The following is a 23,600-nucleotide window of genomic DNA, read 5'->3' as shown; positions in this document are numbered from 1 at the left end:
CTTGTAATGTAATCACCCTATGTGCTTTTTTTAACATCCTGGCATCTGTAGCGGCCTCCCAGATCATCAACAGCAGAAGCAGAAGGATAAGTAGAGTGTAACACATGGATGCAGACGTCCACTGATAAAGCGACGATATACGACAATATGGGATGAAAACGTGTTGGAGCTGCAATTTCATTTTTTAAGGCCTTCGTATGGTTCAAACAAACGAGTTCCTTTATTTGTTGTGGCCTGCTATGATTAAAACATCTGCCACCACATTTTGATACTCTATTTTTGAAGATAGACTGTTCATAAGGAGCAGTGTCGGAGCACAGCATACTCCGGGCATAGCTGGAGCAGCAGAACATCAGATGCTTTGAAAGTGGAACTTATCTATTGAGTCTACTCCTCTCATTCATCAGTCCATTGTAACCTTTCAGTGTAGATGCATGTGTTTGGGAAGTACTGAGCATATGACTGGATAAATAAACCTTGGATTATACTTGTTTAATATACTTATTTGGTCCCCAGTGACTTCAGTTTATGAAGAATGTTCTCCTTTTTTTATTCTTCGTTCACCCTGGAGGCATTCTAGTAAAACTAAGTTTTCTCAATCCAACGTAACACAAGCAGTTAGTTTGACGCATGCTGAGGCCTCTGTTGGTGAGAGAATCAGATACATGGTGTATCCTCTATGTCGAGTACCAAGTGAACTGCTATTATCTCCGGATTATCTAAATTGGAAACTTTCCTTGTTTCATTAACCCTTTAAACCTGAGCAGTTGGCTTGATTACTTTCAGAGAGAGAACCCACGCAGACACAGGGAGAACATGCAAACTCTGCACACAAGGGCCCCCGCCCACGGACCGAACCCTGTTCCAACCCAGGATTTAACCAGGGACCCTCTTGCTATGAGGCAACAGTGCTAACAACGATGCCACCGTGCCGTCCAACCCAATAATATATTCTTTTTATTTTCCTTTTTTTCCCTAGACATTTTCTCCTATCTGTTTTAAAAATAGTTTAGTCAATCTAATCATTTCTTGCAATTTCTGGAACATTTTTTATCAAGTTGCTCATTTCCCTTTTCCCCATGTTTTTGAAAGAACCAATTTTGCTCAGGGTTCAAAGGTATAAATACTTGTGATATAAATACTTGTGATAAGCGTCTCAAAGCAGCACAAGAAAAGTGATGTTGCTCCAGGTTGCAGAGGGTTAATATACCCAACCAAATAAAGCACCTTTTTAGTACTTCTCCTCACGGTGCCTTAGAGGATCGGAGCAACATTTTTATTTCCAGTTTACCTGAAATTAACTGCATATGAAGATGACTGAGCACTTGGCCTATGCATTATTTTGTGATTTCACCTCATGGACTAATTGCTTTCCTCTACAACCTAATTTCTACAGAATCAGACAGTATCAGAGAGGAATAGTTCAGCATGAACAACTGCAGTGATGGTGGCGGTGCGAGAAGTAACAGAGTTATCATCACAAATTTACAGTTCATCAAAAGGGCATCAACAGAAGTGAGTCATCACAGAGCTGCTAATGACGTTTGATTGACGGCTGATGTCAGGGAGGCGCAGAGCACAAACGAAGCAACGACTGCTCGGCAACAAAGATGGAGAGAATTTACAAATACTTAACAAAGATGACAAAAAGACAAGAAAATAGAACTCGCCGACTATGAGCTGTTGACCCACCTAGAGGAGTCTAATTAGTTCAGCTTTATATGAAGAATTATTTCTAATGTGGGGAATGCACTGAATTTGACCTGATAATTAGCTAATTTAAGTGAAAAAAGGTTCTAGCATCTTCATTCATAAGATTTTGCTACTTTTGTCTATTTTATCATCAGTGAAAACAGAATATCTTTCTGGTTGGTTGGACAAAGCAAGACATTTGAAGACATCAAGAAAGTCTGATGGGTATTTTTATTGAATTTCCTGGTCTTTGTTCTCCTTGGTGTTCTCAGACCTTGTATGAGAGTTAACAGTTTTGTGGTTTTAATGCCTTTTTTATGTCCTATTTTGTTATTTGTGCTTTTTTTTTTTATCCATTTATTGACGTATAGCACTTTGGTCAACCGTTGTTTTTAAAAGTGTTTTATAAATAAATGTAGATTGAATTGGATTTTTATGTTTTATTTTGATTCAACTGACTAACTGAAAGTTTCTCAACAGAGCAGTCAGCACTGAAAGTAATGGCCATTTGCTGCTGCAGTTAGGTTTTTGTTGTATTCTCTGTTGTGCATTGTGCTTGGATTATTTTTATCACAAAGCTAACTTTTCACTAGCAGTGCCAGTGTCTTGTGTTCTGAAGAGTGGGTGGTAAAGGGTGAAAGAATAAGACTGATGTTACTCTGTATTTTCTTAATGTCAACAAAACCCATGAAAAGATACAAACCCACACTGTATTAGTCCGTCTCTGAAGATTTTCTGACTGCCCTACCATGTATGTGGCTCTTAGCTACGAATATATATAATTTGACTTAGTTACTCAAACAAGAGAGAACTGTACATTTGTTAGGGACTATTTTCTGTGGCAGATTAAGCCACTATTTTCTGTGGTGCGCTGGTGAGTATAGCCCAGTCACCAAAATGTTGGCATTGTATGTTTCTGCAAACTGTAAATATGTCTGCTCTTATACTACATCACATTTGTCACGTTGATGTTGTACAAAAGAAACGTTGCATTCCATTTCAACATGTTCCCACCCCAGCTTGTCACATGGTGCCACTCTGTCAGCAACGTTCTGCGCCTACGATTGACATTTCAGGTATCCTCCTGCATCAGCTGTTTACGCTCTGGGATGTGTTACTGTGATGTCAACAAATGCACATGGTGGGATGAAGCAGCACGGTCCTTATGTTTACACAACAGCACATGACAACCAACAGCACTGTCACAATGGTTAGGATTAGACAACAAAGTTATAAATATAGGTTATAGGTTTGGGCAAAAGAGGCACACGGTAAGGTGTAGAAAAAAAACACACATCCACACAGTAAGTTACCTCCAGACCCCACATGGACGTCAGTTGTTTGTGAGACCCATCCACCTCTCCACCCAACCACCTTTAAGCGCACTTGTGCTCCTTATACTACATGATTACAGGCAGCGTTATTACCTGATGTTGTCTTTCACCTTTTTATGCACATGCAACCAGTTCCATCCAGTGACACCACACGTGTGTGTTCCATGTGGATGTGTCCAGTGGTGTCTGGCCATCCGGCATGTATAACAACCCTACCGGTTCTGTTCGAGTGTGCTCTCATCTCATGCCCTCCAGCCGCGCTCTGGTTGGATGTGAAAGGTGGCTTTTGGTGTCATGCTCACATGGTAAAAGCACTGACAGAGCTGGCATATTTGATGAGTCTGGAGTGGGAACAGGCTTGCATTTGTATTGTACTTTTGATCATTTCATAGATAGAACAATTGACTAACTGAAATTATCTCAATATTTCAGTCAACAATGAAAGTAATAGTCACTTGTAGTTGCAGTCAGGTTCTCAGTTGTATTCTCTGCTGTGCATTGTACCTGGGTTATTTTTATCACAGGGCTAACTCTTCATTAGCAGTCTGTGAAAGTTCCACATTGTGCCACAGTCCTGTATTCCGAAGCAGGTTCTGGATCAGAAATCACTCCACATTCTCTACAGTTCAATAGGTTCACCATATCTAAATACCGACGCGAAAGTTTGGGACAACAAGTTCATTACATTCACTTTCTCTTTTTTTTTCAAATTATTCAAATTTCAAACAACACAAATAATATTTTACTATTTTACTAATAATATTAGACTACCAGGAATTATTTACAAAAATGTGCAGTGATTGAGAGGGACGTTACAATTTAAGGAGAAAATAGTGTTTGTACCACCAGGAAAAGTTTATGTTTATCAATCTGTGGAGTGCAGCTATGGAACAGTTTCAGTGTGGAGCCAAAAAAAGTGTCCAACCATAAATCAGTTTAAAATAATGTATACAAACATGATTTTCATGAGAAACAGGGATGAAAAGGGGTTTGACAATCACCAGCTGTTTACAGTGGCTGCTGTTTATTTATTTGGTTGCGTAATTTTTTTTTTCACCGAGTTCTTCCTCTTCTTTTTTTTCTGTAAACAATGATAAAAAATTGTAGATATTTAATTTTGCGTATGTGGGTGTATGCATTTATGTTTATTAATTAGAGTATGAGTTCAAATTAATAAGGAAGCTTGTTAATTAAAATTCAGTGACTTATGGAGAAGGGGTTGGATTAAAGAAGTTTGTACTTCTTCTCACTCCTTTTGGAATATGTAAACCATCATGTGTTTGATCTATTTCTTTTGCTTTATGTTTTTCACTGTCTGTAAACATGACTTTTTTGTCAGTCTGCTTGTTTGTTCCTTCACATGTTTGCAATGAATCAAATCAAATTTAGAATTCATCATCATCATCATGTCACAAAGCAGGTATTGTTGGTGTGGGGACACACTGGCACACTGTGGAGCTGCTGCTAATGTTAGCACACCACATGGACAAATAAAAGGACAGCTAAAGAAGGGGGAGGGTTAAAAAGGAAAAGAGAGAAAAAGGAAAAAAAGAGAGAGAGTAAGAAAAAAGAAGTGAGCAGTGTTTTTATGTAGATGTGAAGGAACAAGCTGCCTTCCAGGCCATCGCATTGCATAACCTGGCAAACAGTCCAGAGCTCCTCTGTCTGCCTCCTTTATTCTCCACAGCATAATGCAAACTCTTTTATACAGCACCAGATCGCCTGCAGTAACACTAGCATGCATGTGCTTTTGAACGTTCTCAAACACACACACACACACACACACACACACACACACAAAGGCCCGCGCACGCATTTTACTTCCAATTCCAGTCATTTAGCCTGAGTACCACTCCAGCAGAGTAGACCTATGTTTCCATGGCAACCGCATCCCAGCAGGAGGGAGGATGAGGGGATGAGAGGGAAAGAGAAGGATGGAGTGAGGTGTAAAAGTTAAACTGAGTTGAGGAGTGAGAGTAGAGAGAGAGAGAGAGGGAGACAGAGGAAGAGTGAATTGTGAGACAGAGTCAGAGGGAGGAAGACGGACGATAATAACGGTAGAGTAGACATTAGAGGGAAAATGAGGGGGCAGAAAGATGGCATAAAAGCACACTGAGCATACAGAGACAAAAAAGGGTTCAGCTCACCAAAGAACACATGCTAATTTTGTCTGCTTTACTTTGTGTATTTTTCACTAAACATGGTGACAGATGTAAACCAAAGCTGTGTCGCTCCTCCAGACGTGACTGCTGAAGCTGCAGCCTGTGTTAAACCAAGGACACATCGCCTACCTTTACCTGTGTGTGACGGCTACCTCGCTTAACTGCTGCTGTTTGCACGCGTGTGCAAACCTGCCCCGCTGCCTGCCAGCTCTATCTTTCTACACTGAGTTTGAGTTTCAAAGGAATTAAGGGATTCTGTCCAAAGAAACGCTACAGGGCTTTTCATTTGTAACCAAAATGGGAAGTGTGGAGTTAAAGGGATACTTTGCCATTTTTAACCAGCTTTGTCTCAAAAGAATGTGGGTAGTATGTGTGAATAAACACCCCGTTGTCATTCTGAAGTCATCAGATATTGCTGCTTTTGCAGTAAGATCATAATGCCTAAAGCCACATTTCACATCAATATGGTTCAAGTACTAAGCACCGAGGTTCTGGCAAAACAACAATAAAACAGAACACTAAAATCTCAAACCACCAGAAACACAAAATAGATACAATGAAATGAAACAGTGAATGACATGAAACAGTAGTCTAAGATTAATAAAACAATGGTCTACGATTAGCACGGATAAAAACAGCATACATTTAAAAGTGAAAATGCAAACATGCATTAATAAATATAAGTAGTATAAATATTCAAGTACTATTGCACATGAAAAGTGGACGGTGTCAGTCGGAACGCAGCCAGATAGAACCGTTTGCAGTGTCATGATACACTGGCAGACAACTGATGGCACTTGCAACAGCAGCATGGTAGGCAGAAAGTTGGCATCAGATCAGAACGTAGCCTAACAGAGCCTGTCATGTCTGCATAAAGTGCTCTCAGTAACATCATAACTTCAGGTGCATTAAGGTCCCGTAAAGCAGGAGGGGTGATGGATGGATTCAACAAACCCCAGACTTTCATGCAGTAGTATGGTGTTTGTTTCCTGTCTGAATGTAATGTTTTTTGTTTTTTTTCCTACACCTTACCATGTACCCTCTTGCCTAATCCTAACCATCCACAACAGCATGTGCATTTGTTGAGGTCTTGGTGTTGATTGCCATGTGCGTTTGATCCCTAAACATAACCACATGCAGCATAATCCCACTATGTGCTTTTGTTGACATCATGGTAGCAGTATCCCCGAATGTAAACAGCAGACACAGAATACCTACGATGTAATATGTAGACACAGAGGTCCACTGCAAAGTGGCAATATGTGATGATTTGGAATGAGAATGTCTTGCCAATTTCTCCCCTAAAATGTTTTCAGAACAACATTTACGCGCGGTTTAGCTGTGATAGCAAGAGTTTATGAGCAGGAAGTAGGTAACATACTGCTTCCTGCACAGTGAAAATGGAGACTGAAAAATGGTAAAACTAAACAGCACTGATCATATATTAACCAGTCGATTCTGTCACTGAGTTGCATATTTCTGCCTCAAATGTTTTCAGAAACATACTTTTGCTTTCTGTTTCTTTGTTTTTTGTTTTTCATTTGGACAAAACAACATTTGAGCCAGGGGGAATCTTTGAATGAAAATATTAAACATAGAGCATAAATACATGTTGTTTATTTATTTATTTATTTTTTTACAGCTTTCTTATTGTTGGAGTCAAATATGGTCTTAATGTGCAATTTAGTTTAATTCAAATACTAAAAATTAACGGTTTTGGATTTGGATTTGTGATCACATGAATATTTTTTTAGAATGACCATCAAATTAATTGTGTGTAACTTTTTACATTTTGTAATTTAAAACCAAACGGTACATTAAGTAAAGTGAGTCAGTGTTATCAAAAATATACTATAATACATCTTTCCAAACAGGTTAAGCATTGTTTCTGGATACATGTTATAAACAAACAAACAAATACATAAATAAATAAACAGACAAACAAACAAACAGTTAACACTAATGTCTTTCTTAAATCTAAGAAGGTCGGCTGGCTGCTACGTCATCCACCAGTGTGAGCATTTATTGGTCTGGTATGGTGTATTGCCTTCTGATAGTTGTAGGTTCTACCCATTGAGCAAAAGCATCTTTTTTCTGTTTCCTCTGGTCATGTGGAACAAATTTCAAAAGTTTCTCTGCTACAGCCTAGTTTAATGTGAGGACCCTCTTTATATTGCTGAAATACTTCGTTAAAAAGAAATTTTTATATTTTTTCATGCCTGTGACATACTAGAGATATAGACATTGGAGCTGTAGTGAAAGGTACAATTGTGCTGGTATAATGCCAATATGATTATCAACAGATCATTTCTTTTTTTGCTGAGAACTGCACGCGCCAAGCAGAAAAAAACAGGCCAGACTCCAAATCTCTGGATGAGCTGCGGCCGAGCCATTGCAAACAGCATGTTCGGGCACTCCTCATCAACTACATGCGTTAAAAATGCTCAAGTTTACCACCACAGCTCTGTGCTCAATTAACAAGCCCCCCTCAGCCATCCCCGCACACAGATAAAAAATTTTGAATCCTGAGCAAATTTGCTTGATTTCTTTTTTAAAAAATGGGAAGAGGGGACAAGGAACTTAAAAAAATGCGAGACAGTAGTGAAAAGATACAGAAAAATCACCTAAAAAGAAACAAAAGAAAAAGAAAATGACCTCTAGACAGTGCTAAAAAAATAGGTTCTTTTTTTCTGTAATGGCATTTCAATAATAAACATACATGTCTGGACTTTAGCGGTCCACTCATATGCTCGTCACTCATAAATATGATAAATACAATATTTCTGAGGAGCATGTGAAGGCAGCATTAGTTATATTTACCTTTAAGTAAATCATTTTGCCAGCACAGTTGAATTGTTTACAGGATATTCAACCATTCAACCTTTGTTTCATTATTATACATTTGTTGCTCCAAAAGTGTGACTCCCTTCTTTACGGGAATTGTATAAAGATGATAATGTATGTGCATGAATATTTAATGATCTATAAGTTTGCAGTTACTTAAAATTCCTCCCCTGCATTAAGGAGTTGCATGTATGATGTTTGGCATTGTGCCAGTTAACACTCATTGACATCTTTCTTCTTCACTCAATATTTTGTGTGCACACCCCCAGCAGCCAGAGCTGCTGCAGGAATGCACTGCCCTGATGTCTGTGTGGTTTGCATAGAATCTCTGCCCTTAAGATTGTTTGTATGTGTGTCCTTTGCATATCTCGAGAACAGTTCATCTAATCCACTTCACACTTTGAAGGCAGGCGTATTGTTGGGGACCCAAGGACATGCAGTGTCAAATTTGGTGCAATTTGTAAATGCAACAGGTTCAAAACTAAAAAAAAAAGAGAGAGAGAGAGAGGGAGAGACAAATAACTGGTTGCTCTGTAGGCTATAAAAAAAAAATCAAAAAACTTGTGTTGGGTGCTCATAAAAAACAGGAACCAAATGGATAAACAGGAAGGAAATCCGGGCACTCCAAAAATTTGAAAAATGAGGAGGAATAACATTTAAAGCCTTTATTATTGTGGCTAAATCATTACCAAAGCCAACATGTTTCAACCACTGCTGCTCTTTGTCAGGGCTTTAAAAACACATTTTTATACCCTGAATGTAATTCCTCCTCGTTTAGTCACAGTTTTGGAGTGCCTGGATTTCCTTCCTGTTTATCCTGTTCAGTACTAAACATTGAATGAACAAGCAAACAGTATTCTGCAGCAGTGGGGGCGGGGCTTCAGGGTTATATGCATGCTAAGTACAGCTCTCACTAGATTACATTCAACAACAGATGAAGAAAGACTGACATGGAAGATGCAACACATTCTCATCCAAAGTCACCACACTGCCACTTTGTCAGTGGACTTTCTGTCTACACATTACGCTCTAGGTGTCCCTCTGCATCAGCTCTTCATGTTCTGGGCTGTTGCTACCCTGATGTCAACACAAGCACATGGTGGGATTACACTGCGTGTGGTTGTGCTCAGGTAACAAAAGCACATGGCAACCAATTCTGGAATGTGGACAAACGAACATGCTGGCATGGGTGGTGAGGATTAGGGGAAGGAGGCACATGGTGAGGTGTAGAAAAAAAAAAAATCATATCACATTCAGAGAGAAAGTGAATACCATATTCCCACGTTAAAGTCCAGGGTTTGTTGGATCTATCCACTGCCCCTCCCTGCCTGCCCTATAGGTAGACTATACATTATATCACACCATTACGGAGATGCTGGCAGGTGCTGTCCAGCTGTCCAAATTTCTGGCTGTCAGGCAGTCCAGGGGTGCGGTGATCTGATAGTCCAGCCATCTGGCGGTGTGTAATAATAATGCAGCTGGTTCTGTCTGGCCGTTTCTCAGCTAACACCATACAGCAGCGTATCATGCGGACACAAAAGGTAGCTTTTGGTGTCTGGACCTTATGCCAAAAGCATTGCAAAAGCTGCAGTATTTGACAACTTCAGAATGATAATGAGCTGTCCATGTTGGTGCTGTCAATGTTAGTCATTATAATGGTTCTGGCCTCTTTGCTTGACTTAAACAGTTCTTCACTTTCTCTTTTGTAATTTTCAGCATGTCTCCTTTCTTTTTTACCTTCCTCTTCCATCTCTTTCAACCACTTATCCACGCTTAGCCCACCCAATGGATCCAAATTCACAACAAAATGACACTTTTAAAACAACTGTTGATTGCAGTAACACTGTTGTAATACAGCCACAGCTGCATTTTTATAGAGTATTTGACAATGGCTTCCAATGTGGCTCAGGCATCATTATCAAGAGACGGAGCTACCCAAATCAAATATCTAATGAGCGTTTTAGCTCTTTTAGCCCACAATTTTGGTTTGAGAACACATTAACAATGGTCCAGTCATTTTGAGTAACAGCAGACAGCTGTGTATATTGAAAATCTCAGATAAAACCACTGATTGCTTCAAAACAGTCCTGCAAACCGCAGACAACTAGATAACAACCAGCTGAAGAAGAAAATAAACTTCTAAAAGCTTAAGAAATATTATTCACAGGAGTTGGTGGAGACCAAAGTGCAATTCACCAAGCAAATAACCCTTTGAATGACCCTCTTATTCCTGTGTGTTCGCTTTACTCTGCGTGAATGATGGTCTCAACAGGCAGGCAGCTTTAGTAATGGAAAGGGGCTGCAGGAGCTGCACTGCCATCCTATGCGAAACCTCCACTAATGTCTAGTACATAATGGGATGCCTCCAACTGTATTCAGCCTATAATTCGTTAAGCCATGGTGAGTTAACACAATTTGCACCAGTATGCTGATTTGTCCAATACTGTTGGTCAGTGAAGAATGAGGCAGTCAGTAATGGGTTTTATATGCATATGACTGTGCTCTCATTGATATTAGACCCTGCTTTGGAAGATTACACTATTAGACTGTGATGATGAGATCACTGCTGTGGCAGGTGGTTTAATAGCGAGGCGATAGGTTATACAGAGAGTGGATTAAATAAAGGGTAGGGAATTAGTATATAGTTGTCATTGATTCCCACCAATAACCACTGTGGTGTAATAAGACCATACTGTTGGAGATCTAATGGGCTTGTGTGGACCTGGCCTTGATAAAGTCTCGCTGTTCTGTCTTCCAAGCTGTCGGCTGGAGCTGGGGCTGGCTGGACGGCAGTGGAATGGCAGTACTGAGGAAATAAACCTCTCTGTGCACTGCAGGAAATTTGATTTCTAACCCTGAGACAGCATATTATTCTTTGATTATATTCATATTTGCGTTGATATCATCTGTCTTTATAGAGGGGGAATAGAGATCCCTGTAGATGTGCGTGTGTGTGTGTGTATGAGTCAAATATCCTTAGACGGAGAGGAAGACGAGAAAAATCTCAAAATGTGTGGGTATTTTACATCAATCGTAATGCTGGAATTAAACTTTTGCAAAGATGCACGTAACATTTCAGCCCAGTCTCATTCCAATGTTATCAAAAACTGTCGCTTTTGCAGTGCTTCATGTGACAACTTGGGATGAGAACATGTTGAACATTTCTGTGGATTAATGTAAAGAATGGCTTTATGTTATCGTTAACTTAGGTCGTAGGCTCGCAGATGAACTGACAAGCAACACATACATTTCAACAATGTGGACACCTCCATTTAATGCATCATTAAGTAATGTAATGCATTAACTGTTCAGGCGCATTTTACGCACTTTTAATTCTTCTTTTTTTAGAATTTTGGCTGTGTTCATGCATATGGCATACATTTTGGCAAGCATGTATATTTGTGTTTAATCTTGGACTTTCCGGCTCAGGTCCTCAAATAAGTCTAAAATACACTGTGAAAACAAAATTGTTACATTCATACTGTTAATTACTGCAGTTTTTGATCCCATAGCCATCAAATCATTAAAAAAAAAAAAAAAAAACATGCATTGGATTATTTCTGGGTGTCATTCTGTGCTTTTGGAATTTGTAATTTTTACTATTTTTAACCTGGTGATGCCATTATTTGGCATATGGAACAAATATATGCTATTTTCACAAGGTGCACTGTCACAATCAGTGTCGCTGCAAATCACTGACATATCCTGGACTGTGATAAAAAACAATTCCTTGTGTTTGTTTGTTTTTTTTTTTTTTCTCATCTAAAAAACATAATGACATTATGGCAAAATCTGGTATTTGGAAAGTTAAAATTCTGAAAATTAATTAATATGTGATATTGTGTGATATGTTTAAAAAAATAATCACAATAAAAGTAGAAAATCATATTAACCTTTTTTTTTCTTTTGCTTGTTTGTTTTTTTACAGCCTGATTTTGAAATATGCATTATTTGTACAGAGCTGCATGATTCTGAGTATTTGACACTACACAAAATAATACTCATAAAAATCAGTGTTGCTGCTAGTCACTGACATATCATAGGCTGTGATAATAAAAAAAAATCTATCAATCATGTAGTATACTGAAAATAATGATTTTTTTGTGTGTGTTTGTTTTTTCATCTAAAAACATAGTGGCATCATGACAAAAAGACCCCCAAACAAATCTTAATATTTTTTAGTTAAGATTAGGACTTACTTAAAAAAATAAACTAAATGAAAGCAGAAAATAATATTAGTGTATAATATTTTGTTAAAGCTTGATTTTGAAAAGCGCATTTTATATGCAGACTAATACGAATGAGTGTAATATTAAAGCAGGCCCTAAGGGTTAATAACACAACAACAACACAACATAAAGAACACGAAGACCAACATTCCTAACCCTCAGTACCTCGGTTAAACTTAATTCTTGTAAGTTTCTAGCAAGAAACACACTTTCCAGATAATATTTGGCTGCCATGTATATAAGAGTCACTCTGAAATAGCTGCATGTGTGTCAGTGCAGGACTGGACTATCTATCATTCACAAGGAAGCTGCAGATTGGACTACACAACATATAAACATCAGTTATTGGCTTAATGAAATCAAAAGCTGCATTTAACATTCAAAGCCATTACTGCAGTATATCCAAAATCAGTTAAGACTAACTGGCAGCTGCCAAGCACCTCACAGAAGTGTGAGACCTGCTATTTATTGATCAGCATTAATTATAGACTGAGCTGTCATGCCTGGAAAAAATTTGATTATTTCTTCCCTTCCTCTTCACAAAAAAAGCATCCTCCAGTTTATCAAAACCCAACACTTATTGACAGATCTGGGACTGTTTTCATTTTGGCTATCTAAGTTCATTTCATATAACCTTTAGTAACAAGTGCTGTATATGTGACTGTCTGTAACAGGGCTGGGCAGAAGACGAGGACAAAAATGGTGGTACAGCAACATATTCTTACAGAATGGAGTATCATAGCCTACAAAAATGCATGCACAAAGTTTATATGATATGAATTAACACACCAAGAATGATGTGACGTCCTTGATGCACAGTTGCAGAATATATGTGCAGTTACAGAGGTTAGGTTTAGGCAACAAAAGTTACAATAGTTAGGTTTAGGAAAAAAAACATGGCGAGGATATACCTTAAATGACTCAAGGTTTACATATGTCCAGTGAAAGTCCCTGGGGGATGTTTGTGACCCATCCACCATCCCCAACCGCTCAGAACTGCTTCCATGTTTACTCCCGGCAGAGAATTGGTCACACAGTCGCAGAACAGCCCGACTTTGACAAATACAGAGTCAGATTATCATTCAGCACAGTTCTATTTCTGCATTCCATTCAAATTCGGAGGTTGGAATTTCCTTGTTGAACTTTATGACTTCCGACTTCCAAGTGTTCCAGGTGCACAACAACAAATATAAAGAAAAAAACACAACAGATAGTGATGAACAGGTGTTTCTGACTAGTCCATGGACAATCGCACTGTCAGTGGGGCCGCCTACTTGCACATATGAGCAAACCAGAGGAAAAACTACGCATAAGGTAACAGACGCAGTTATACATTTTATTTTACCGCATTTAAATACTTGGAAACGTATCAAAACATGAGGTGATATATATTGACATCAACTTGCAGGACAGGTTTTACTATATAATCGTAGATGAATTACTTTAATAAAAAATACATGCAAATATACTTTACATTGCCTTTCAGTTGATTTCTTACCATTCATAATATATATCTCCATGGATGCTGCCATCGTTGTCAGACCGCTGGCAGGGTACATGGAACCCCGAGTTCACACGTAGGAACTCCGACTTTGATTGGAATCCATTATACTTTTTCTAGTAGGAGGTCAGAATATCTTAATATCTGTGTTGTCTGGAACACAGCATTAAAAACCAAAATCTACTTTTGCTGGGCTGACTTTCTGTTTGGAAGTGTGCTCAAAATGGTACACCAGAATTGCAGTGGACATGATAAATTCATACCCCAAATTAGGACTGGGAGGTATGGCTTTAAAAAAAAATATTATATCTTTTGGCTGTATTGCAATACAGGACTTATCTCATTATTTTGAAATCCCCTCTGAACTACTGGAAACTACTGAAATACAAAATTATTAAATTACAAATAAAGCAACTCTTGCCATAACAAATCATTTTTACATAAATTGTATATAATAGAGTTTATTAAAATGCTGTTATGATAAAGTAAAGTTAAATAAAGTATTGTTGTATTTTTATGAATCAAAGTGGAACCCATGGTGCTTTCATTTTGAACGACCCAGCTTGTCTCAAAGTTTTGAATGATTGGGCTGTTGAGAATGATTAAAAATTCAAGATTGCTTTATTTGTCCCTTTTAAACAGACAAAAAGAAACATAAACATTTGTTGCTTATAGGTAGGAAGTCCAAATTAGACTGGTACAGTTCTTTAACAACAGTCAGGGGCATGTTTCTAGATACTTTTCGTAGATATGTACAAAACAAAATGGAATGGGAGCTAAAATCCTTGGAAAAGAACTGTCTTGCACAGGTTTTTCAGGTGTTTCTTTCCAGCTGGGCGGATGCTGCCTCGTCCTATATGTTGGGGATGTTGAAGTACAATTCAGTGAGCAATGCGGCGTCTATGTATATTTGTCTTTACTTGGGCCCGTGGTTCTGATGGGTTTTGTGCAGTTCTTTCCCTTTAAGCAGCTCAGATGCAAATCATGCATTTATAGTGCACAGAGAGTGGACTTTCTGCTAATGACACCATCACTCTCCCACTCACCAGCCCACCTCCCACACATACACAAACACAAGCAACACATTGCAGGCAAAAAATGAGTGACCATCTACTTTTTTTCTACTGTAGCATTTTCTTTTGAAGAGCTCCCCTCTTTTTCTTTCTTTACAAAGCTTACTGGATGCACGCGCATATTCAGAGCCTATGCTATGCACATCAGAAATACAGTTGTTAAGGTTATACACTGTAACAACAGTTATATGAGGACACATGGCACTCTCTAGGTCCTACATTCTCCAAACAACAGTAGCTTAAGATGGAGAGGAGGGACAAAACGATCTCTATTTTCTTATCCCGAAAATGTCCATAGAATTTGGTGAGCAGCTGCGCGGTGCCCGCTTCCTGTCCAGACAGGTGTCCCATTCCCTCTCCACCAGCTTCTCATTAGTAGCATCCATTTTTTGTTGTTCTAGGATGCAAGGGGTATGGTGGAAGCTGTTTCTGACTAATAACACGTTTTTTTTTTTTTTTTTTCTGAGATTCTCAACGATAGAAGGATGATTTCTTGTTGATTGTTGATGTCCATGCATATGTTCAATTCGTTTTGTTTGATAATGTTTAATAATGTTGGCATGGTTGTTGTTCTTGTTCTATACTGTTCACAGCTGTTAAAATGTGCTTTGGCAGTACTGTTTCATAATGGTCATGTCAATAAAGCCTACTTGAATTGAAATGAAATTGCCACTTTTGACCATAGAATATGAAGGATGCAATCACTGACAGTCATCATCAACAATCAGTGTTGTGAGAGGGAGGAGCTACTGCCTTTGAAAGTAATTTTCTCCGATCTGAATTTCCATTTTTAACATAGAAACACAAATGTAAATGCCATAGGTTGTTGTTGTTGTTTTGTTAATTCTGTTGGTTTGGCATGGCAGTTGTCTTTACAGAGTAGCTAAACACAAGTCTGAAAAGTCAGTGTCTCAAGCTTGTTTCAAATCAGGTCACAGCCAGAATCACTGCTGGGTGTGGTCAGAGCAGTGCTTAAAAGCTTCCTTCAGTTGGTAACTTGTATGATATTTAATTTTTACCATAATAGTTGAAAATGTAACCACATTAGGAAAAAAAGTATGAGACAGGTAAAAAAAAAAAAAAATAAATAAATCTTTCAAAAAAATATATATATTCCTCCTCCTCCCACCTTCTACTGCGAGATAAATAAAACATGCAGTGCACCATAAACAACCACTGTGGGAACCAAAGAATCTCTATAGCCGTGTTTTCATCAAAAGCTTTTATATTGGTGCCTTTGGAGCCAAAACTAAACCCTACGAATGACCCTAGATCTGTGTAGTATTTTCACTACAGTACTGTTATATGTGGGCGGGGTTGTTTTCTCTTGCTGCTCCATCCAGCAGGACTTGCTGTATTTTCTTGTTCACCAGTGATACAGAGTGCAGTATGCACCCTGTTCATCATCCACAGAACAGGGCTACATACAGACATTTTCAGAATAAAAAAGGGCAGGCTGCAGTGAAAGTCCCTCTCAATGGGATATATTTATAAATAGCCGCTTTGTGCATTGACTTCTTGTCAGACAAGAGCAGGAACAATACGCCACCATGTTTTTTTTCTCAAAGTGAGGATTAGAATATATATGCAGTTTACATAATTTGGTCAAATTAATATGATTCTTTTAAAGGCTTGAAGATCCACTCACTACTAAAAGTGTTTGTCATCCAAGAGAGACAATAAAAAAAGATGGAATGGTCAAAGTTGTCATACTGAAATTTGAGGTGTGTTGATGGATTCATGCCATCATTTCATGCACTGAGTAACATTACAAGTAAACGTACCGACTTAAAAATTGCTGGCAGTTGGCCCAGTGATTTTTTTTTCTCTCAGCTGCTTCTAGATAGTGCAAACATCCTTTCAATAACAGTTTTTCTTTTACTAAAAAAAAAAAAAAATCTATATAGAAGTCAACAACTACAGTTTTAATAGACCTGTAACCAAACCCACCAGTGATGCCACGGGACCTGCAGCTAACCTCTACATCACTGCAAGAAGGTGAGAAGTTAAACCACTGGAGGTCCACTAAAAGAAAAAAAAAAGATTATTGTGAGATTAAGCTTATTTATTGAATCCCAGAAGTCTGCAAACACACATCTGTTGTCATTAGTAATATTATATTTTTAAAATTTCTTTCTATATACTTCATTCCATTTTATATAACATACACAATATCCATTTATGCTACAGTACACCCGTAATGTCATTTCAGCCCACAGATATCTTACACCAACAAAAACATAGGTAGTGTTTTGGTGGATTTACATTACAATAAACCACTGAGAGCAAAGCTATGTATTTCAAGTTATGCATGTGGGTGTGTGTTTACATTTGCTGAAAAGAATCACAGAGAAGTTTAAAGGAATTTTTTATCTCTGCACACACTGCAACACTGTGTGTGCGTGTGTGTGTGTATGTGTGTGCGTGCATGTGCGTGTGCATGCACGTGCGCTGAGGGCTTCTGTCAGAATGCTGCATTATAAAGATACAAATGCTGCTGCTTCAATCATACAGACATGATGAGAGGAAAAGTAGAGAAGGGGAGAGCCATACTGAATCAGTAACAGAGAGCAAGATAGAAAGAAGGAGGGAGGGAGGGGGGAGTGAGGTGAGTGATGGCTGGATGGGTATTCTCATTGACAGTGTGTTTAGTGCTTATTGCCTGTGGCTTCATTAAGAGAGACCCGGAGAGAGACGGCAAGGCCAGAGAGCAGGACCGCTGTAGAACAAAGCAGCAGTTAACCCCTCACTGCTCTCAGTCTGGCAGACATGCAGGACATCTACTGACAGCTCAAAGACAAGTACAAGTAGAGGCAGGCAACCTTTTCAATTACAGGTCAACAATTAAACTGAACTGAGTGGAAATAATCATCATAATAGCCAAGTTAATTACAGTCGATGGAGTATAGCAAAAATATGGCATCGCAATGACCGGTAACAAGTGTGCTTCCATGTCTCACTTGTTTGAGGCAGTTCAAATGAACTCTGGTGTCTTTGCCCACTTGGTTTGGTCCATTTAGGCTGGCGTCAAAGCTATTTTTCAAACTCAAACAATTGCCCCATGTGGGTATTCAAAATGTTTCTTCTTTCCCCACATAACATTCAACAAAGGATTAAGAAAAGAGACTGAAGATGCAACATGTTGTCATCCCAAGTCATTACTTGCTGTGGACTGTGGATGGTTAGGAACAGGGGAAGGAGGCACATGGTAAATTATAGAAAAAAAATCACATTCAGACAGGAAGCGAACACTGGACTCCCATATTAAAGTCTGGGGTTTGTTGGACCCATCCACTGCCCCTTCCACCCATCCTATTGGTACCCTTGTGTTCCTTATATTACATCATTAACAATACCATTTCAACCTGATGCCATATTAACATGTTTCTTGTCTCCATTAGGCTGCATGACCACGTGATCCACTGGTGAATGATAACACAACAGAAGCTGTCGTCTGATCACCAGTAGGTGGTGAGTTGGATCAGATGGGGTAAAGGCTGTAAAGATGTACTTTAAGTTGTCTCAAAGAAGTTCTAGCAAACTTGAGAGGAAAAACAGGAAGAAATGTAAGCTGTGGAAAGAGAACTTTGAGGGACTCCTGAACCTGACCAACATGTCCTCTGTGAAGGAGGCAGAGTTTGAAGACTCAGGGGAAGCTACACCCATAACCCAGATAAAGGCCGCTGAGTTGGTCAAAGTGCTCTTCAATGGCAAGGCAGGTAGATAGTGTGATGTCTTGAGAGGTCGGGAGCTTTTCTCCTGGAGCTTTGGAGGTGTGGGTTCCCCTCCCTGAGCTACCACCTTTTCGTGATGGAGGGGTTTGCGTGTCCCAGTGATCCTTGGAGCTCAGTTGTCGGGGGCTTTATGCCCCTGGTAGGGTCACCCATGGCAAACAGGTCCTAGGGGAGGGACCAAACAAAGTGTCCCTCGCCCGGACGTGGGTCGCCGGGGCCCACTCCTTGAGCCAGGCCTGGGGGTGGGGCTCTATGGCGAGCACCTGGTGGCCGGGCCTGTACCCTGCCTGTACACAGCCCGAAGAGGCGACGTGGGACCTCCTTCCAGTGAGCTCACCACCCGTAGGAGGGGCCAAAAGAGGGTATGTTCCAACTACAGGGGGATCACACTCCTCAGCCTCCCTGGTAAGGTCTATTCAGGGGTACTAGAGAGGAGGGTCCGCCCGACAGTGGAACCCCGGATTCAGGAGGAGCAATGTGGTTTTCGCCCCGGCCGTGGAACTGTGGACCAGCTCTGGCCCCTAAGCAGGGTCCTTGAGGGTGCATGGGAGTTTGCCCAAACAGTCCACATGTGCTTTGTGGACTTGGAGAAGGCATTCGACCGTGTCCCTCTGGGAGTCCTGTGGGGGGGTTCTCCGGGAATATGGAGTTTCGGACCCCCTGATAAGGGCCGTCCGTTCACCGTATGACCGGTGCCAGAGCTTGGTCTGCATTGCCAGTAGTAAGTCGGACTCGTTTCCAGTGAGGGTTGGACTCCGCCAGGGCTGCCCTTTGTCACCGATTCTGTTCATAACTTTTATGGACAGAATTTCTAGGCGCAGCCAGGGTGTTGAGGGGGTCTGGTTTGGTGACCTTAGAGAGCAGTGGGACTAACACTGGTTTCTGACCTTTATATTTAAGCCATAAGAGCTTATTAGTGACCCTATTTTCGTTAGTGTGTATATTCCTGGAGCACAAGTTTCTTGCGCTCAGTTGAAATCCCCGTCCATGTGACGGGGAGGAGGGGGAGGTGGCAAAGCTTTCGGCCAGATCCTCTCTTTCTTTCTTTTCTTTCTTTTTTATTACTGCTCTCTGGCATTCATATTTAAGTTGTAACTGCTGATCAGTGACTCTAGGATCCTCATTGAGTGCTTATCCTTTTTACTGCTCACCACCTTGGGTCTGGTGAACTGCACCACGCTAATCCCGTTTCCACTCCAGAGCATTCCTGCTCCCTTGTTTCCTAGCTTTCCCGGATCCTGGCCGCAACCCTGGCTGTGCCTGATCGTGGTGATATCTGTGCTTGCGCTGTGACCCTGCCTTTGATTGTGCTTGTGCTGTGGCTGCACTGATACTGTACCCCCCGCTCGCCCTGATCGTGGTCTTGGTTCTGGTTTCACCGATGCCATTATCATGTCTTTGGACACCTCCCTATCAATATATGCATGAGAATCTTATCAACACCCACAATAACATCATAGAGTGCAATTGATAATTTCACACCTACCGTTATTGTAATATGACATGTGTCTGTTTCCACTATTGCTGTGCCCCCCCCCCCCCCCCCCTTCTCTTTCCTTTGCCAGACTCTGTCGCTACAAAGTGCTCCTGCAGCAGGTGAGTCTCCAATTACTGCATAACTTGAGGATGTGAAGAAAAGCTGTTCAAACAGTAATGGAGCATGACAATGTAGCGAAAGAGTACATAGGATATCTAAGTTCTGCAGTTAGGCCTATAGGGCATAATCCCACAGAACATATCAAATACTTCCACGAATGAGAGTGGTCACAACAGCTACACGTGCAGTCAATCTGTATATCCCCAGCTCCATACCTATACAGAAACACACATCACTCGTAGTGACCTTACGTTTCAGGCTGAATATCCTCGAACGTGGTACATGCACCTGAATCCGTCGGTGCCCGTCCTGAGCATGTATTTGGATGGGGAGAGCGACATGCTGAGGGATTACCGCCTCACCTGTGCCTCCATGGAGGAGCTGCTGAGGCTGGTACCGCCTGAGGGGAGCCATGGCTGGGGACACCACATGACGATTCTTGTGTCAGTGTACTGGCTGGCACATGGGTTGTCATATAGTGTGGTGTCCCGGGCCTTTGAAGTCCCCCTCACCACTGTGCCCAGGTAGGCAATGTAAATGTGAGGAGCTAATAAAGTCATTTATTCTGCCAGCGTATGATTTCGGGTGCTTACACTTACCCATGTATCATGTCCTTCTGTTTGCAGGATGGTCCACAAAGGGATGAACTGAATCGCTGCCCTGCGCCAGAGGGTGATTCAGTTCCCCCAAACGCCACAGGAGGTGCTGCAAATGGGGCAACAATTCGAGGCCCTCGCACACAGCCCTGCATTCAGCACATGTGTGGGCGCTATTGATGGTTGCCACATCAGAATTCGGACACCACCTGGCCTGGATGGGCAGGACTACATCAACCGCAAGCGCTTCCTCTCTATCCACCTCCAGGCCATTTGTGACAGGAGGGGACTGTTTTTAAATACGGTGGAGGGCTATACAGGTCAGTCCACGACACCAGGGTCCTGAAGAACAGCGGGTTCTTCAAAATGCTCTGTAGCCTCCCCAAGGGTATTTCATTGTGGGTGATGGTGGCTACCCCTGCATCAGCCATCCGTGAGCAAATGCAGGGGAGGGTACGGAGCAGATTCAACTGGCATCATGCCAAAACACGCTCGATTATCAAGCGTGCTTTCACCATGCTCAAGACCTGCTGAAGAACCCTGCTGTTCAGGGCCCTGGAGGTGGACCACACCTTTGCCCCGCCTGTCATCACCGCATGTGCTGTCCTGCATAGTGCTTGCCTGACAGCAGGGGACATAGTGGAACACCTCGCGGATGACGATGACCCCCCGTGCCTCCTTCACATCCAGTGAGGGGGGAGAGGAGCACGGCATCTTGGAGGGACAGGCTAGCAGGACAGATCTCCACCCCACGGGTACTCATCCTGACCTTACAGGAGCACAATTATTGATGGCTTTTATTTTGGCTATTCTACCTTTATTGTTATTGTTGTCCATGCCCATTTTGTTGTGTTTATTTGTGAAGACATTAGCTCGTCTGGGCACTCAGTTATTGTTTCACTTGTATCATGTGTATTAATCTCTTATTTAGGGATTACAGCAGCCAGGTGTGTCACTTGGTAACAACCTGCTTAAAACACATATTCCACTGTGGCATTAATGACGGTATTTGTATAATACTCAGCCAACCAGGAGAGTGAGTGTAGAAAGTGACATTTATTTTGTTGTGAATGTGCAATTCTGTGCTGCCACAGCTACATTAAATTCGTTGTGAGTTGAAATGTCTATGCTACAACATTTTTTCATTGTGAATGTGCAATTCTGTGCTCCTACAACTACATTAAATTTGTTATGAATGTAAATGTAGCCTATGTGCAACATATATCAAAAAGGGCTACCTAACATAAATATGCCTACCGCAAACAAACACTGCCATCGTACATAATCTTAACTTAAAGCTGTAGGCTAAAAAGCACTCTAACGAAAAATATAATCAAACATAAAGTACCTCACATCTTCCTAACAAGTTCCTCAAACAAATCTAAAAAATGCTCCGTTTGCCTCTGGTTTATCCTGGCCCTTTCATCCTCCTTTGCAGCCCCCTCCTCCAGAAGCTGCAGTAGCCGGCTTCTCCTCCGTTTCGGGGGCCGGGGACGAGTGGTACTGGAGGACTCGACAGCCTCACTTGTCCCCGGCCTTGGTGCGTCCTCCTCCTCAACCTCCTCCTCGCCCCCCTCCTCCTCCCCCTCGCATGATGCTGTGGCAGGTCTACAGATGGCCACAGGTGAAGAGGGAGCCGGGTTGATATGTAAGGAGGCCACAGCCTCCACGGGCGCCTGGGGTGCCCCACTACACGAGTCCAGTATGATGGGAGGCTCTATGGAAGGCCTCCCACAATGGCCTCGTGCATGGGGGTAAACCAGGGCCAGGTGGCTGCAGTGGCCTCCCCCCGGTCTGTCCCTGTCCCAGTTGTGGGACATCTCAACACCTGGGAACATAATAGTAAGGCGACGGCATGAACCCTTGAACATGTGTGTACCTTACACATCGCATGTATGCATCATTGGAGGGGCAATTTATGAATGGGTGATATGATATGACATCTGATCAAACACTACAAGGACACATATATCAACGTTTGCATACCTTATACTTCCTTTTCAGGTTGTCTTACTTCTTGGCCACTTGGGCGGGACTGAGCATGCCGGACAGACCGAGCTTCGTCAGTATTTGTCTGGGGGATGTAAAATACGTTTGGAGTTACAGGACACTCTAACTGTGAACATGTGACGCTCTGTCAGATCACATTAGTAGGGCAGCTACATTAAAGTTGTCATTGTGGACATGGTTGTTTTGTGTTGTCCCTCACTTACAGATACCTTGTTCGGTGCATATGCATATGAACGATATGCAGCCCTGATTTATATTCGCGATCACTTACTCCCAGGCATGTTTGGCTGTGTGTCACTGCGCGGTAAACAGGTGATTGTTCTAGGCCCTCAGTTTAATCAGACTGAGGGTCTCTTCTTCCATCCCTGCAAGAGATGAAACTGTATCAGTTTCCTCACAGTTCTAGCGTCATATTTACGTGTGTTGATGACAGCGGATTGACCCTGTGCGGTAGTATTATGCTATCAAACACTTAAGGCTTTAATGATGTGTTGATTACTAAACATTTATTCTGCACACAACTCTTCCGGCTCCTCTCTGGCATTATTGTACCATTTTATGATGCAGACAAACTGTTTTGACCGACATGCGTATCCCCATGTATTACAGTCGCAATCGACTTACATTTGTGTAGCACTGCTCCCACCATGGTTCAAACTGTGTGCCACACGTGGCGGTGCACTTTTATACATCACAGAACGCAAGAAAATATTCCTTGCCATGATCCTCGGAGAGCTCTGTAGTCTCGCTACTTGATGAAAGACTTCTGTGGTAGGGTACACTGGTGTAATCTCGCTCTGGGCTCTTCCAGAAGCCTCCTCTCTCCTC

Source organism: Plectropomus leopardus, chromosome 9 (genome assembly GCF_008729295.1).
Source record: "Plectropomus leopardus isolate mb chromosome 9, YSFRI_Pleo_2.0, whole genome shotgun sequence".
Taxonomy (NCBI): Eukaryota; Metazoa; Chordata; class Actinopteri; order Perciformes; family Serranidae; genus Plectropomus; species Plectropomus leopardus.
This window is presented reverse-complemented; position numbering follows the sequence as displayed.